Raw genomic sequence first — 15,787 nt, 5'->3', positions numbered from 1 at the left:
AGAAGAGATGAGATGTGAAGTTAGAAACTTGGTCGCTCTGAATTACCCTGGGAATACCAAAAACAGAAATAAACTGTGACAAAGCCTTCATAATCGACCTGGCGGTAACAGAGCGTAACGGTTACGCCGCCGGGTACCGCGTTGTCTGACACATAACAGTCAATAAATACAGGCAGCCAGATTTTGACGGAGGCAACGGTCCCACACAGTCAATGACCAAATGCTCCAACGGCTGACTAATAGCCGGGATAGGACAAAGCGGTGCTGGCTTGATCGACTGACTCAGCTTACTAGTGAGTTGACAGGTATGGCACGGCTTAATATATCTGGAAACACCACTATTCAACTTGGGCCAAAAAAAAAAAATACAGCAAAACACGATCATAGGTTTTCCTAAATGTAAATCTTAAATGACCCGAGTCATCATGCGCGATTTTCAAAACCAAGTGGCGAAACTTCTCCGGTGCAACAACCTGGAACAAGGGTTCCCCGACAAAATCACCTTCACATGGCACCCATTTCCGCACCAGCAAGCCCTTTTGGAGGAAATAGCCATGCGCAACCTCCTGCACCTGGTCTTCAGGAAGAACACCATCCAACAGAGCGGACAGAGTCGGGTCAGACTGATGACTTTCAACCCACTCCTCCTGAGAAACAGACGGAGGCAGATCAGGCTAAGGCACCACAAACTCCCACTCCCCGTTACCCCCACTTTCACATGAGTCTGGAGAAGCTACCGCATGGCCCTGAGTGCGCGTCGCAGCGCAAACAGGGAAAACCTCTGGAAACCTCCGGCCACTGTCATCCCGCGCCCTAGCCGTCAATGGTCTCGCAGTAACCAGAGGAGGAGGAGGCACATTAGCCCATACAGCACCACCAGCCAAAATCGTTTCCCAAAATCATCTCCACACCATCCACCGGTAACACGTGGCACACTCCCACCACAACAGTACCCTGAACAAGCTCACATTTAAGCACCATATTATGCCGTGGCACAGGAACCAGGCCCCTTTTCCATCCCACGCATCACAACGTAATCCCCCGTTTCCGTCACAGATAGATAGGTAGAATTCTATGAAATAGATGAAAAAGGCAACACTGTGATCGCAAGATGAATGAGTGTTTCGCACCTGTGTCCCGCAACAGCCTAATCTGCAAACGCTCATCACTGCCAACTAAAGACACAACAGCGCTAGTAATAAAGGGCTCAAAACCAGCATCACAGCCCAGCTCCACACACCCCGGCTGCAGCCCCAGGACACTGGAACAGGACAACGCAGGTGCCCGTTCAGGTAACAAAGGCTTATGTCTACCCTTACACCTCAAATCAGGACACTGGTCCTTCCAATGACCAGGTTCCTGACAGTAATTAAACACTTTACTGCTGTCACCTCTACCATGCGAGTTGTTAAATGTAAGCGAGGGACCAGCCGCTGGAGACTGGTACCATAACGCGAGTTACCACAGCTACTAGCCCTACATCTCGCATCCCCGTCAGAGCATACAACACCTCTGTGGGTTAAAGCAAAATCATCCGCCGACTCGGCTGCTCTAAGAACAGTGGTTGCTTTCTGCTCAGTGACATAAGTAGCTATGCACTGAAGAATCGAGTTTTTGAACTGCTCTAACACCATTAACTCCCTCAAGTCATCAAAATTGTCAACATCAGCAGCGGTACACCAGCGGTTAAAATGACTCAGCTAATCCAAGCCAACTCCACATTAGTCTGCTTATCACCTTTCACCCATCTTCTGAATTTTTGCCGATAAGCCTCGGGGACTAACTCATTAGCTTTCAGAACCGACAATTTCACTTTAACATAACTTAAACAGTCAGTCGCACTCATTGCAGAGTATGCCTCCTGAGCCCTACCCATAAGAACACACTGAAGCATCAGAGTCCGGTCCACATCCGGCCACCCTCTTGCATCAGCAAAGCGCTCGAACAGCGTAAAGAAGGTATCAGGGTCCCTCTCATTAAACTTCAGCAATAAACGTAAATTTGCGCCCGTATCACAAGAACGTGGCACCACACCAGAGACGGAGGCAGCCTCCGCTCCCGACTCACTTGACAGCTTACCGTCTCTAATCAAATCCAATTTACATTTTTTGAGTTTCCTGCCGAACTTTCTCTAGCTCCATCCTTTCGATCTCCACTCTCAGTTTATGCTTTTCCTGCTCAAACTGCAACAACATCAACTCTCTTTGTTGCTCAAATGTTAAGTTTGACAATGGCACGGAGCCCGGCACACCAGCTGAACCAACAGGTAGCGCAGCCCGCCACAGGTTCTTCCTTTCCTAAGGCACCTCTCTCTAATAACAGGGACAAGATAACACACTTAATGTCATCCTTTCGCTTTTTGTCTGCAACCCTAATTTCGTAACGATCAGCTATTTTCAATAACTGCTCCTTAGTACAGCTACTCACAAACACCTCTGAAGGCGCAGCAACAAACTCCGACACGGAAGCCATAATAAATCAAAACCACCGGACTGAACAGCATGCACAGTTTTAACCACCCACAAGATGCACACATAAGGCAAGACTGGCCCCAGGAGTACTCCCCCTAACTGCCTAACCGAAACTAAATACACTCAACCTAGGCTTTGTGTGGGTCCGTGGCGGGTATTTATGCACTAAAACCTATGAGGCTTTGAGAAGCAACCTAAACAGGCCACCCCACAAAATCCTCTGGACATGCTCCCGAGACTGCCGCCCAAGGACAGCCGACACCAACCGCATCGCCACCACTTTAAACAAGAAAAACAACAAACGAACACTCCCCAAAGGAGGAAGTGTCCCAAAGGCCTAACGGGGAAACTCTGAAGACAGCGACTGGGGCGGTAACACTTACAGTCTCTTCAGATCACGGCAAAAAAATTATTAAAAAAAAATCCTCCTGCAAAAACTCAATCAACACAACTACTGAGCTTTCTAACAGCAGTGCATCTCCCAAAATTCCGCAGAAAAAACAAATCAATCAAAGTACCAAAACGGCACCAAAAGATACATGCATAAACAAAACGCAGCAACAAAGACACAAATCTCAAGGTCTCAGACTCTACAAACAATCCAACTAATCAAACTTTAACTTAAGACGAGCCCTCATTTGTCACAGCTGGCTCCAGGCCATGACAAACTATAGAGATGCTAGAGCCGTTTCAAAGGAGTAAAGGAATAACATGTTAATTAAATGGATAGTAAGGATAAATCAGATAATACAATAACATGAGGTGTGACAGTCAGTATAATCAGTGGTGTAAGATGTGCACGCATCGCACAAAAAACAACGTTAACCCACTCTGTCAGAAATAACTCCTTACCCACGTTCATATTGGATCCAAGGTTATGTGTTCCAAATAGCATTCAAGGCCTAACAGGAGATGTTAACAGTCAATCACTTAAATAATGTGTTACACGACAATGTGTTAAAATCGATAGAGAGAAACTGGGACCAGCAAGTAGACGTACACTGAATTAAAGTAGACGTTCACTGAATTAATCTGTTTTACCACATTGGTATGAACCCAAAACAAAGTGATTTCTCTGTTATCTGACTGCAATAAATGGGTCAAAAGGACACCGAAATAACATCATAATGCCACCTTGTAAAAAGGCTGAATTCATGCTTTGTCTGTCAGCTAGCAACAAGGAAAATGCTTGTTCCCTAAATGGAGTTTGGATCTAGCAGAGCCGCGCTGTACTGTGCTGAGACATATTTCCAAAACTTACCAGGTAGTCTGACTTTCACATTCATTTCCCTCCAGGGCAGCTCCTTATTTGCCCTGTCTAGATGTAGTAGATGTATTATCGTACAAAGAGAGGTGTGTGCCTGGGCGCAATTGTCAGATAATGCCATGGGCACATAGCTGATATGCATGTCAAACACATCCAGCTGTGCCAGTCCACCTGATGCTGGCAACTCCATAATATCCCATACTCCAGAAAAAAAAACACATATTAACAACAGATGACAATTACAAGAAGTGGCAGAGTAGCCACATTTTGATAATGTCCATACCAATGCCAATACATGTTCTCCTCATTATATTAGTTGAAAAATAATAGTAACACTAGAAAAGGCATGTTCTGAAGATTCTGAGGTTGTGAATACTGTCTGTTGAAAAACTGACACCAATTGCGCATTGCTGGCTGTAAAAACGTTGAATAATGCAGAGAATATATTTTTTTAATTAAATGTAATATTTAAAGCTAAAGCCAATCTGTATTGTTGGTTTTCACATATTTTAAGTCACTGTGGCTGGGTGCCTACACAGTTTTGGCTGTGTGTGTGTGCGCGTGTGTATGTGTATGGTCATGTGTCTATGTTTATGCGTGCATATTTGACAGATTGTTATCGGTTGCCCTGGTGACAGTAACTAAGTTGGTAGTGGTAACAGACAAAGAGAGTTGATTTAATAGGGATTTAGCTGAGGCTCACTCACCCTGTTACAAGCCACTGTACTGTCACATAATGTTGCTTTAACCCTTTACGGTACGCAGAAAAAAGCAAAGGTGCATTTCTTATTCAAATATGATAACAATAACAACAATCAATAGTTTTTTTTAAATTAGACCCTACAGTATTTCAGATATAGTCCTCTACCAAACGGTTGAGACGTCTGTTCATAATAAAAGACATCCTCTACCAAACGGTTGAGACGTCTGTTCATAATAAAAGAACGACATTCAGAACAAGTCACATTAAGTGCAATTTCTTGACGTGTTTGGAGTGTATAGTTAGTGTGTTACATAGCGTTTAGTGTGTAGTGGAGTGTTTTATGTTTAATGAGTCAAAACAATGAGGAGACTGCTGAATGTGGAGCAGGCAGTGCAGCTCTTCATTGAGCTGGAGGAGTTCAGGCAGACTTGAGCCTGAGGCATTGCCTGCATTTAAATGTAAATAGTTACATATAACTTTGTAAATTTCAAAAACGTATGCACAAATTTAGCAAACAACAATTTATATTTGCATTATAAGTAATAAAAATGGTTCGTTAAGCATATTTGTGGTTTTCACAGTGAAAAAACTAACATTTTCCTACTCGGATTTTATGTTTTTTTGTGATTTTAGGTCCATTGTGTTAATACAGTATGTCAAAATGAAGAAATAACTGTACAGTCACACATGTGAGGTTGTGCTGAAAATAATGACACCAAACAAGGCAAGGTAAATAGTTTTTACGGTGAAATATAATGGTAAAATCAAAAATAGTCAAAAACAGCCAATTATACCCCAGACCTCAAATTTATTCTTGATATTTACCATACCATACCATACAGAAATGGTGAAAAAATGATATTGATAAAATATTTTTCATCAAATATGTAATTGAATAACATTAAATTAACTTTTTAATTTTAACATCCCTAACCGTTTTGTTCATTGTAAATAGCTAATTTATTATAGCTAGCTAGCTAATTAGCTAGCTTCTCTACATTTACCATAAAATGACAACTCAACCATTTGGTAGAGCACGTTTTGAAAAAATTATTTGACCCTTAAGGGACTTATTTTTGTTGAATAAAGTTACATAATTCTGTTTAACAACTCATCTGAAATGATAATATGTCAACAAAATAGTCTTACATTTAAAAGTCCCGCCGATATGCATCATCAAAGGACGAGTGAATTTTCGCTGTTTCACTACCTGTTTGAAGGAATGCTGAAAAGGGATACTGCTCACAGACACAGTGCCATCTAGTGGATTTTTTTAGCATTGCACAACTGCGCCAAATGGTAGAGATGGCTCATTCAGGTTGAGTTAAGCTTGATGCATTTATCAATTAAATATAGTGACTTAAGGGGCGCCGTTTAGCTCAGTGGGTAGAGCGCGCGTCCCATGTGCCGAGGCTCTGCTGCGGACCCAGGTTCAACTCCTGGCCTGGGTCCCTTTGCTGCGTGTCACTCCCCCTCTCTCTCTCCCTGTTTCCTGTCATATCTTCAGCTGTTCTATCAATAAAGCATAAAAGGCCAAAAACATATTTAAAAAAAAATATATATATATAGTGATTTAAAGTGTGGTCTACCAAATGGTTGAGTAGTACGTTATGGTATGTATGTGACAAAAGTTAAAATAACTCATTTCGGACATTTGACCTTGAGAGATACTGAACCCTAAATTGCTCCTGATGAGGAGGTTGGCAACTTCCATGACAGCGTCTGCCATCAGTGTATGACTGTGTGAATGGGTGAATGTGACAAATGGTGTGAAGTGCTTTGAGCTAGAGATGTACCGATCAGGATTTTTGGGGCCGATCACCAAAAGCAGTATCTGCCGATCCCGATATTGCCGATCACCGATCACAGCGTCAAATCCATAAATTCTTCTATATTATTGTCTTGTATAACTTTCATATATTTAATTAGGGCCCGAGCAGGTCATCGACCTGTGAGGTCCCTATTGTAATTGAAAGAATTATTCTTCGTTATTATTATTATTCCGATCCGACATCGACTGCAGTTTTGGATGCCTGAACATAATCGAAAACTCTCCAAATTTGGAATTTGCGTCACGTTAAGCGAAAATAGCGATCCTGCATTGTCAATGGGCGTGGTCGTGACCTGCGGACTCTGTAGCGCCCCCTAATGTTTATCCCCGCCTCCCACAAGTGCGTAGAAGAACCAAATTCAATACGCAGATTCCTCATGACCAGACGCACAAAAAACCCAGTGGGACCCCTAGTGTCAGTCCAACAGGAAGTCAGTCATTTTGATGTGTGGCGGCGTTTTTGTCCAATTCATGCCTACTTCTCATAAGTGTAGAGGCTGTCTCCCCAAATAAATCTCAGCATCAATACTAAGTTGGCCATTTTGATTTTTGCCACGACTTTGAAATATTGCCAATCTATGTAATTAAATTATCTCCTCCTACAGATGTAACGCCACCGACTTCAAAGTGACTCGGTAGCATCCTCTGACCTTGAAGATGAAAAGTTATTAAAATCTTTATCCTACGTCATACCTGCTGGCCACAGTGGAGCGGTCAATTCGAATCCTTCGCCGTAAAGCATCGTGTCCTCATAACTTCTTCATACAATGTATTATCTCGGCCAAATCTCTCAGGAATGCAGAGGGAGTCGCCCTGATGAGATCTGTGTGGTCATGGGGCGTGGCCGTGACGCGTGGGCGCTGTAGCGCCCCCTATTGTGATGCCCCGCCTCCTACTAGTAACATAGAAGGATGAAAATTGGTACGCAGATTCCTCATGACCGGACGCACAAAAAACCCATTTGGACTCCTAGTGTCAGTCCAACAGGAAGGCAGTCATTTAGATGTGTGGCGGCGTTTTTGTCCAAATCATGCCTACTTTGAAAATTATCTTGTCCTAGAGCTTAAACACCACAGTCTTCAAACTAACTCAGTAATTTTCTTCATGACTCGAAGAACAAAAGTTATGGAAATCATTCAGCTGCGACAAGGTTAAGTTGGCGATGCGGTGGAAACCATTTTGTCCTCACGCCGTCAAGCATCGAGGCTTTATAACTTCAACATACAATGTCCTATCCACACCAAACTGCTCGTAACTGTAGAGGCTGTCTCCCCGAACAAATCTCAGCGTCAATAATTAGTCTGCCATTTTGCTTTTGGCCGCCATGTTGAATTATGCCAATCTTCGTACTTAAATTATCTACTCCTACAGATGTAACACCACAGACTTCAAAGTCACTCAGTAGCATCCTCTGACCTTGAAGATGAAAAGATATGGAAATCTTTATCCTACGTCATACCTGCTGGCAGTTGCGGAGCCCGCCATAACAATCCTTCGCCATGAAGCATCAAGTCCTGATAACTCCTTCATACTATTTCCTAGCTCGGCCAAATCTAGAGGGAATCTAGAGGGAGTCGCCCTGAATAGATCTTTGCATCAATACTGTGTCATATCCATAGCGCCACCCACTGGAAACCCACTGGAAACATGAAGTAAGTTTTATCGCGGTCAATTTTGGCGCCCTACATGCATGTACATGAATGAAATTTGGCACGCATGTGTGTTATGACAAGACGCACAAATGACTCATTTACACCCACACTCTCAGTCCAACAGGAAGTGGTCTATTTTGCTTAGAAGCACATGAATTTATGGTGTACGTGATACAAGTCGCCACTAGATGGCACTGTTGTCTTTCAAGGCACATGTATCCTATCTAGATAACCTCTGAATGATTCCATTCAGTGATGACAAACATAGTCAGATGTACATGGCATTTTCAGGTAGTTTTGTCTAAATTGCACATAACAATATGGCATAATAGAAGGGTAATGTTTAGAGCCACATAATAGATAAGTCAGCGGTAGTAAGCCACAGCACACAATTTTTAAATAAGCCAGTTTGATAAGAATGCCATTTGTGTGTTGGGTCTGCCCTGTCAATGTGGCACACAACAAGATGTCTGTAGTTGTGATTCTGCCCAACTTTTCCACGATGAACGCAGTGGCTTCCCCTGAGATTTGAAACGACTGAGTGATTTCTTTGGTCAAATAACACAGAACACATCTGTAGTTAACAGTCAGTATGTCAAGCTATCGTGCTGTTTCGCATACTTTGCCTCTGCTAATGTTATGTTGGACATTATTCTGCTTATTCCAACGATAATAAAATACTGCATTCAGCTTTCTAGCCTTTTCAGACATTCTTTATTACCGACAGGAGGAACAGCCCACCAAATCGTAGGAAAAACTGAAATGGAAGGTGTTGTGGGGGTAGCCCCACGGCGGCGTGGGTCGACAGCAGCACGCCCCGACGTGCGCGCGGACTGCGAGGGCCCATTCATCACTGCTTGCAGTTTTAATTAATGATTCTTCTTACACAACATTGACATTGTATTATTAAGTATAAAAATTAGGAGATGAGAAAGTATCATGAATTGACCACCGTTTTATTGCAGGCTGAGGCAATGTGCAATATTTCACACTCTAGAGACTCTCATAGAGACAACTTGGACTCAGCTTACATAGAGTAACTGTAGCTTACTAGTGGGAATGCATGCAGTCAGGGTGGGAATTTTGTCATTTTAGGGGCAAGTCCATTTGGCCTTCAGTTTTTTTTTCAGGGGCACCAAGGCCACATGACAGGGCACAAAGGCCACTGAGTAAAATGTGTTGATTTACCTTTCAGACTGACACCATGACATCATAATTTATAATAAGACATGGATTGTGTATTAAAACATTTTTTTTTTTTACCAAAATCAAGTTAAAGTTACATTAGAAAGTAGTTTTTGTTAAGTAGGGTTAGCGTTAGGTGGGTTTTGTGACACCTCACTGAATATTAGTGTTATTGAATATTTCTCCCAATAGAAATTCCCCAAAATTATGGCAAAGCAAATTTTTTCAAACAAAAAATTGTAGAATAACCAGCAGGAGACCACTGATGTGTGGAGTGATTTTGGTGACATTACACTCTGAATAATAGTGAAGTTATTGAATATTTGTAGTTTCTCTTTTCGGTGTTGCACTTTGTAGACGGTCCCTGCGCCCTCGTCTCACAGCTGGCTGACCATACAGACCAGAGTTAATGTCCAGACGCTCGTTTTGATTAACATATGGTTGTAGCTCGTTGTCTACCTTACTACGGTAGAAAAGAGCCGTCGTTTGTGTTTTAACAAGGTTTCACTTATGAGTTATTGATCCGGGAAGTTCGAATCTGTGAATATATTTCCAACTTTACCGGACTAAATCCTACCACATAAGTCAGTTACGTATCATGTCAAAACCGGCTGCGCTCGCTTTCGCACCTGTGCTGTAAGTTTCGTACTTCTGTTTTGAGACGCTGCTGCTGTTTGAGAGGCTTTCATGTGAGATCATCGTGATGATGAGACTCCACCTGCACGAACCGCGGACTCACTGAAGTTACTGTGAGTGACTACTGTGCACTCGGGTGGCTGTAATTAAAGGCAAGCTCGCTACGCTGACCGGGCCAGGGGCACAGAGGCCACTGTGGCCGTATGATGAGTTTTTTTTTCACGGGGCATCAAGGCCAAAGTGTGGGGCAACGGCGGCCATGAAATTCCCTCCCTGCATGCAGTTAATGCACTGTCTTTATACTTAAACGTCACGTGATCGGCCTGATGTGATCTATTTTGAGAACTCCGATCAAAACCGATAGGGGCATTATCGGCCGATTGCGATCGGTTGCCGATCGATCGGTGCATCTCTACTTTGAGCAGTAAGTAGACCACCACTGACTGTCAGTTCAACATGAGACACAAACAGCAGTCTCGAGGATGACAGGCCAACTTCTTCCTCATGCAGACTCTGTAACTCTTTAAACCTCATCACCTGACTTTAATTTATTAATTCAACCTTTTTCTAAATCTCGAAAAAATCATTGAGGGCAAGCCCTCGTTTTCAATGATGTTGAGAGAGCAAATAAAAAACAGAATAGGTACAAAAATTGAATAACAAACAGAAACAATGAACATAATCACAGAGCAAAAGCAATATGACAGAATACCAATAAAATGGAAAAAAGTGCTTGAAAATGATGAGTAACTGCAAGCAAACAAACATGACAAAACACAAATAAAACAGAGGTGCACAAAAGATAAATGGCAGACAACAGTTACATTCAAATCCGAGTGGATGAGTGGAATAACAGTCACTAGTAATGAATCTGAGGGCAGAGTGATGAACCCAGTCTGGTGGAGTAAAAGTGGAGACGGAGGCATGTCTATAGATAACTACACCATAACCCAGGACCGTCAAGAAGACAGCCTTAATGATCCTTTTCCTTTAGAACATTGGAAAAGTAGTTCTGTTTCCGTATAAATAACACACAAGTGTGGTTATTTATACTAATTTCCGGTCAAACTTACTCCTTTGCATACTACTGCCACTATCAATAAGCTGGAGTAAACTAGGTTACTTAACTCTATGATTGAAAGTAGCTCAAAGTGAGTTTCAGCTGTCAGAGAAACACAGAATGGGCATAGCTCATTAAGTGTCTCTGGTGGATTTTCGAGGCTTTCAGGCTATTTGGCCCTTGGCCTGACCCTGAGAGCATGTTGGTAACAGACCAATGTCTGCTGCTCATCACTGCACATTTGCTGACATCCTGCAGAGGGAAGCTGGGAGGTCATTAGAAGTTGCTGGCAGACAGATGGAAATGTTTCAAATGTTACGCACAGATAGAGAGGGAAGGAGGATAGAAGAAATGATAATATTGGCTGTAATCTTCACACTAACATTTTCCGTCTTTTTGGCACTGTGCTAGTTTCTCTCCTCTTAAGTGCTACAGAAAGATAGTTGCCATAAAGCTAAGTGATGACATTTTGTTTCCTGGTGCTGAAGCAAAATCCATTTACTCCAAAGTGTTGTTTCTGGTGAAAAGGGCTGATGCATTAATCACATTCCAAGTGCTATAATGCACTAGGTGCTTCGATAGCACGGGGATAGTATGGGGGAGAAAGAGAAGGAGAGATTCATTAGAATATTATTTGGATATTATCCATTTTACCATAAAGATGGACTTTTTAACAAATAAGTCAGGCATTCTTTTTCTACAACCCTTCAATATTTTGTCAACATTACTTTCCACTCTCATTTTTGACAAATGTGCCATGGTTCCACTTTAATTACATCTTCTTGAGTGTATGTTTTTCTAGTTGTTTTTGTTGATCGATATGGCTCATTAGGGAAATGATAGGTATCTGTGCTGAGTAAAAGAGGGTTTTTCTTTGTGTTGTTTTTTGCATTTAACACACTGGTGCTCATGAACATACATACAACCTGTAAGCCCATCTGCCATCTTTCTGTATCTAACACTCGAGACCTATTTGGTGACAAGGTTTTAGTCTGATCATTCTTCTGCATGAATCTCATTTTTCTTTTAAGTTACAGTTTTAGTGTGTGTGATTGTTATGTTTCTTACAAAAACACTGACACACGGCTGGTATATTCCTGTGTGTGTTGGGTCCTGGGGAAGACCTCTAAGAACCCTGCTGAGTCTGGTTCCTGTCCTGATGTCTCTCTGTGTGTGGGGAGGAAAGGTCCAGATTACTGGGGCTTTAATCCATCTGCTAAGATGAGGCGGCCAGAAGGAACATGTGTGTGTGAGTGTGTGTGCGTGTGTGTGCGTGCGTGTGTGTGTGTGTGTGTGTGTGTGTGTGTTGATGGACTAAATTCTTGAACTCACTGAACAACTGAATATGTTTTAATTGGTCTTCCTTTTTTAATTATCAGTGAGTTTCTCCAGTTCTTTCCCACATGGCTTTAAGTTCCATAGACCTCAGTCTGTTTTATAGTCAAGTGTGGTCTAGTTCATGGTTGTTTGGTGAGCCATTCAGCCAAGTTCTCCTCCTAATTAGTCATATTCATACATCTCGCTGTGAGTACTGTTTTGGTCTGTTTTTACAGTCTATATGCAAGTGGTAAAAGCAGGGCTGGCTTTAGCTATTTTGGTGCCCTAGGCGAGCCCTTAAGCCCCTCAGCACAATATATGGACAACAGCCATCTGAAACATTGTCAACAGTTTAATTACTTCACAAGCAAAAACACTGAATAAAACAGCACAATACACAATGTCCACAGTAACATACATTTAACAGCACTCACCTGCTTCAGGCTGCAGTTCACTGGAGGTAGGTGGCATTCTGGATGTGTTGGTGCTACTGCTGCTTGTTGCCTGACCTGCAGCTGTATTCAGACATACAGTACATCCATACTGTTACACCACTGCATTAAGTCTGTTGTGTCATTCTTCTTCATGTAAAGTACGCACTGTACGAATACGCTTTATTTAATTTGACTAAGACCTGCATTTAATTAATAGCGACAGACAGAGAAGGACAAACAACTGCTGCAGCCTGCACACTATTACTGGTGCCAGTGGTTCAACATAAAGTATTACCTACTTGTGATTATGCATTTGTAAAATAATAGAGGTTGCACTACAATTAAATTGTTACACAGGACCAACAACATGTGTAACTATTTGTCCATATTGGTCAGCGAATTTCAGAACAATGTCTAACACAGCAACGGTCAGCCAAATAACTTAAAAGGCTTGATATTCAGATGATTCACATACTCACATCCTTAGCAGCTAATATAGCTTTGTTATTTAGTATTATTAGCTAGTTTTGTTTTATTTTAGTTTAAGCTCGCGAGTACAAATGGAACATCTTTCATACAACACGGTATTGTTTTCAATGATATAAAAGAGACATACCTCTATACTGAGATAATTTTTCCTTCTCCTCTTTCTCTGTTTTGTGCATGTTGCACTCTAGGCAACTGCCTACGCCAAGAGTTGGCCCTGGGTTGAAGAATGTCAGGCTTCGAATGGGCTGCTGCACCAGCCTTGGAAGAAAAAAGACATACTTTGTGGAATTTGAAACTTTTAAATCAGGATTTCCCATACTTTTTCCCTTGGAAGCCTATAACTGAAACTTAACCGTGGGCTGTGGGCCAAAAACAAACACCTGCTTTATTGTATTATTGCATGGAAATTGATACTTGTTTTTCATGTTCCCTGAATTGACTGACTGCACAAAGTGTTTCTATGCCAGCTGATCTCAGATCATGAAAAACATTTACAAATGTATATTTATTACAAAAAATAAAACATAACAAACAGTTATTTATTTTCCAAGATTTATTATTAAAAATTACAGGCCGGCCCTGTTAATGGCCCTATCATCACAAAACCTGGTGGGTAGGTTCACAACAGGACTCGGAATTAGCCTACCAAAGCATGTTGAGCTCAACCTATAGGGGGTGCTATAAAAACTACACATGCGTATCTCAAAGACCATTGGACGGAATTTCACCAAATTTGGTATGCATGCTCTAGGGGCGAGTAATAACTAATATCTTGAGTGCCATGTTGATAGGTGAAAGTGGGCGTGGCCTGTTCGTCATTAACCATAATTGTTTGCGTTTTATTAAAGGTCCCATATTATGAAAAACTGACTTTTTCTGGGATTTGGGTTGTTATTGTGGGTCTATGGTGCTGCCACACACCTAGAAACTTTGAAAAAAGACAATCCTTGCTTTTTTGAGTGAGATACAGATATCTAAAGGGGTCCTGCCTGCAGTTTCCAGATACACCAGTCAAATTTCCTGCTGCTGTCGACGTCGACGGCAGCTCATTTGCATATGGCTACCCCACTGCCCCTCCCTTCACCGCACGGTGTCTCCACCCACCAGGTACAGCTACCGTCTGGGAGATCCGCCATTACGCTATTGAAATCACCATGTCCAAGCTCAAGGAGAAGTGCGCTGTTGTTGTTTGCAAGGACCAGCACAAAACACTCCATCGTCTCCCAGCTACAGAGGACAAAAGAGCAGCATGGATTGAATTTATTTTTGAGGACAATGTCCCAGCTGAAGTTGGCAAAAAACTGTTCGTGTGTGCGAACCACTTTGACGCTGACTGTTTCACCAACTTGAGCCAGTACAAGGCAGGAGTAGTCGGCAGACTTGTACTCAAAGGAATACTTGCAGACCAAGGACATGTAAGTATACAAATAATGTGCTGTGTGTTCCTGTAGATAAGGCTGAACTCGTGTGTGATGTACTGTGTGTTTTACCATTGAGAACAAGGTATGGTTAGCGGCTAACCGCTAACGTTAGCTTCTCTGACCACACAAGTTAGTGCTACAGCAGAATCATTCTGTGTATTACATTTCTGATCTTGCACATTATGTAATGCGCGTCCTAGGTAAATGTCTGCATGTGCAAGTATTTAGCTGTGTTATTTAGCAATTTTACACGAACTAACCAAGCAGCGTCACATAGTACCAGCTAATGCTAACCGCGAGCTTCTAGTTCTCGATCAACAGTCTCCACATGCAAACCCAGAGACCCGGTCGGTAAAGCGGTATACACACACCCTCCACCGGGTCTAAGTTTTCAGGATTTTGTGAAATAATGCATTTGAAAACGTTTTCTAAGTTGGAATATGTTGGCATAGGCCGGGGCAAAACGAGTGTACTGCTGAATGCTACACAGAGTTTAACGTTAGATTATCTGCCCCAGCCCGACCCCGCCGCTATCCCCGGCCGGGACAGGCTGGGCCCTTGACCAAGTAATCCTGATTTTTTTTATTTTAATAACTCAAAATAATGACCATATTTCCAGCTAGAAAACGCGCATCTCTCTCCTCCCTCCATTTTTGTGTTGCTGCGTGGTGTTACACATGAGTTATCCTCATGGTAAAAACGTGACTTGAGACGTACGTGACATCACTCCCCGAGACGCAAGAAGAAAGCAAGAATATATATTTTTACTAAGGAAAATGATAAAAATAATTGTAATGCACAGTGACTTGAATAAATAACTTTAATCTGATCACTGGTTTGGAAATGTTAGATCACTCGTTACAGAAATAAAGAGGTCAGGTTAGAGTAACGTAACGCGATGCAGCCTTTAGTGTTTGAATTATACTGTAACAGTGCTGTCATGTGTTACTCCTGTGATTACTTGTTGAGAACATTTGCCCATTTCTTGCAATTGTTTTATGTTTTATTGTCTTTTTACTGTTCAAGACACTACCTGGCTGCACTGCATTACAATGAGAATGCTGATAGAGGACAAGCCACCACATCATCAGGAGATCCTCTTTTCAAACTGAGCTTTCCAAAGTCCAGGAAGGGAGAGTGCAGAGCCAAACCCGTGAAGACATGCATGACATTCTGTAAGTTTTACAATCTTTTATTTGAACTTCTCAAATTAAAATAAACATGGACACACAGGCATCACACAAAAGGTTGAAAACAAACACAAGCACTTAAAATCTGAATTCTTTTAAGATGTTTTCAAAATAAATAATAATAAGAATGT

The 15,787-nt window shown here is 42.0% G+C and overlaps 1 protein-coding gene and 1 long non-coding RNA gene across 3 annotated transcripts in view; one reads left to right on the top strand and one right to left on the bottom strand.

The window, feature by feature from the left end:
- Positions 1–15,787, top strand: part of clmpa (CXADR like membrane protein a) — a 190,376-nt gene that overhangs the window by 112,902 nt on the left and 61,687 nt on the right. The gene's annotated exons all lie outside the window — the stretch shown is intronic.
- LOC115594454 (uncharacterized) overlaps positions 1–15,787 on the bottom strand; it is a 38,622-nt gene that overhangs the window by 3,183 nt on the left and 19,652 nt on the right. Inside the window, exons 2-3 of the long non-coding RNA XR_003986490.1 lie at positions 13,173–13,303; positions 12,557–12,637 (exon numbers count right to left, since the gene is read on the bottom strand). This is a non-coding gene — a long non-coding RNA (uncharacterized LOC115594454). The remainder of the gene's footprint in view (positions 1–12,556; positions 12,638–13,172; positions 13,304–15,787) is intronic.

The sequence above is a fragment of the Sparus aurata genome, chromosome 13 (genome assembly GCF_900880675.1).
Source record: "Sparus aurata chromosome 13, fSpaAur1.1, whole genome shotgun sequence".
Classification (NCBI taxonomy): Eukaryota; Metazoa; Chordata; class Actinopteri; order Spariformes; family Sparidae; genus Sparus; species Sparus aurata.
This window is presented reverse-complemented; position numbering and strand designations above follow the sequence as displayed.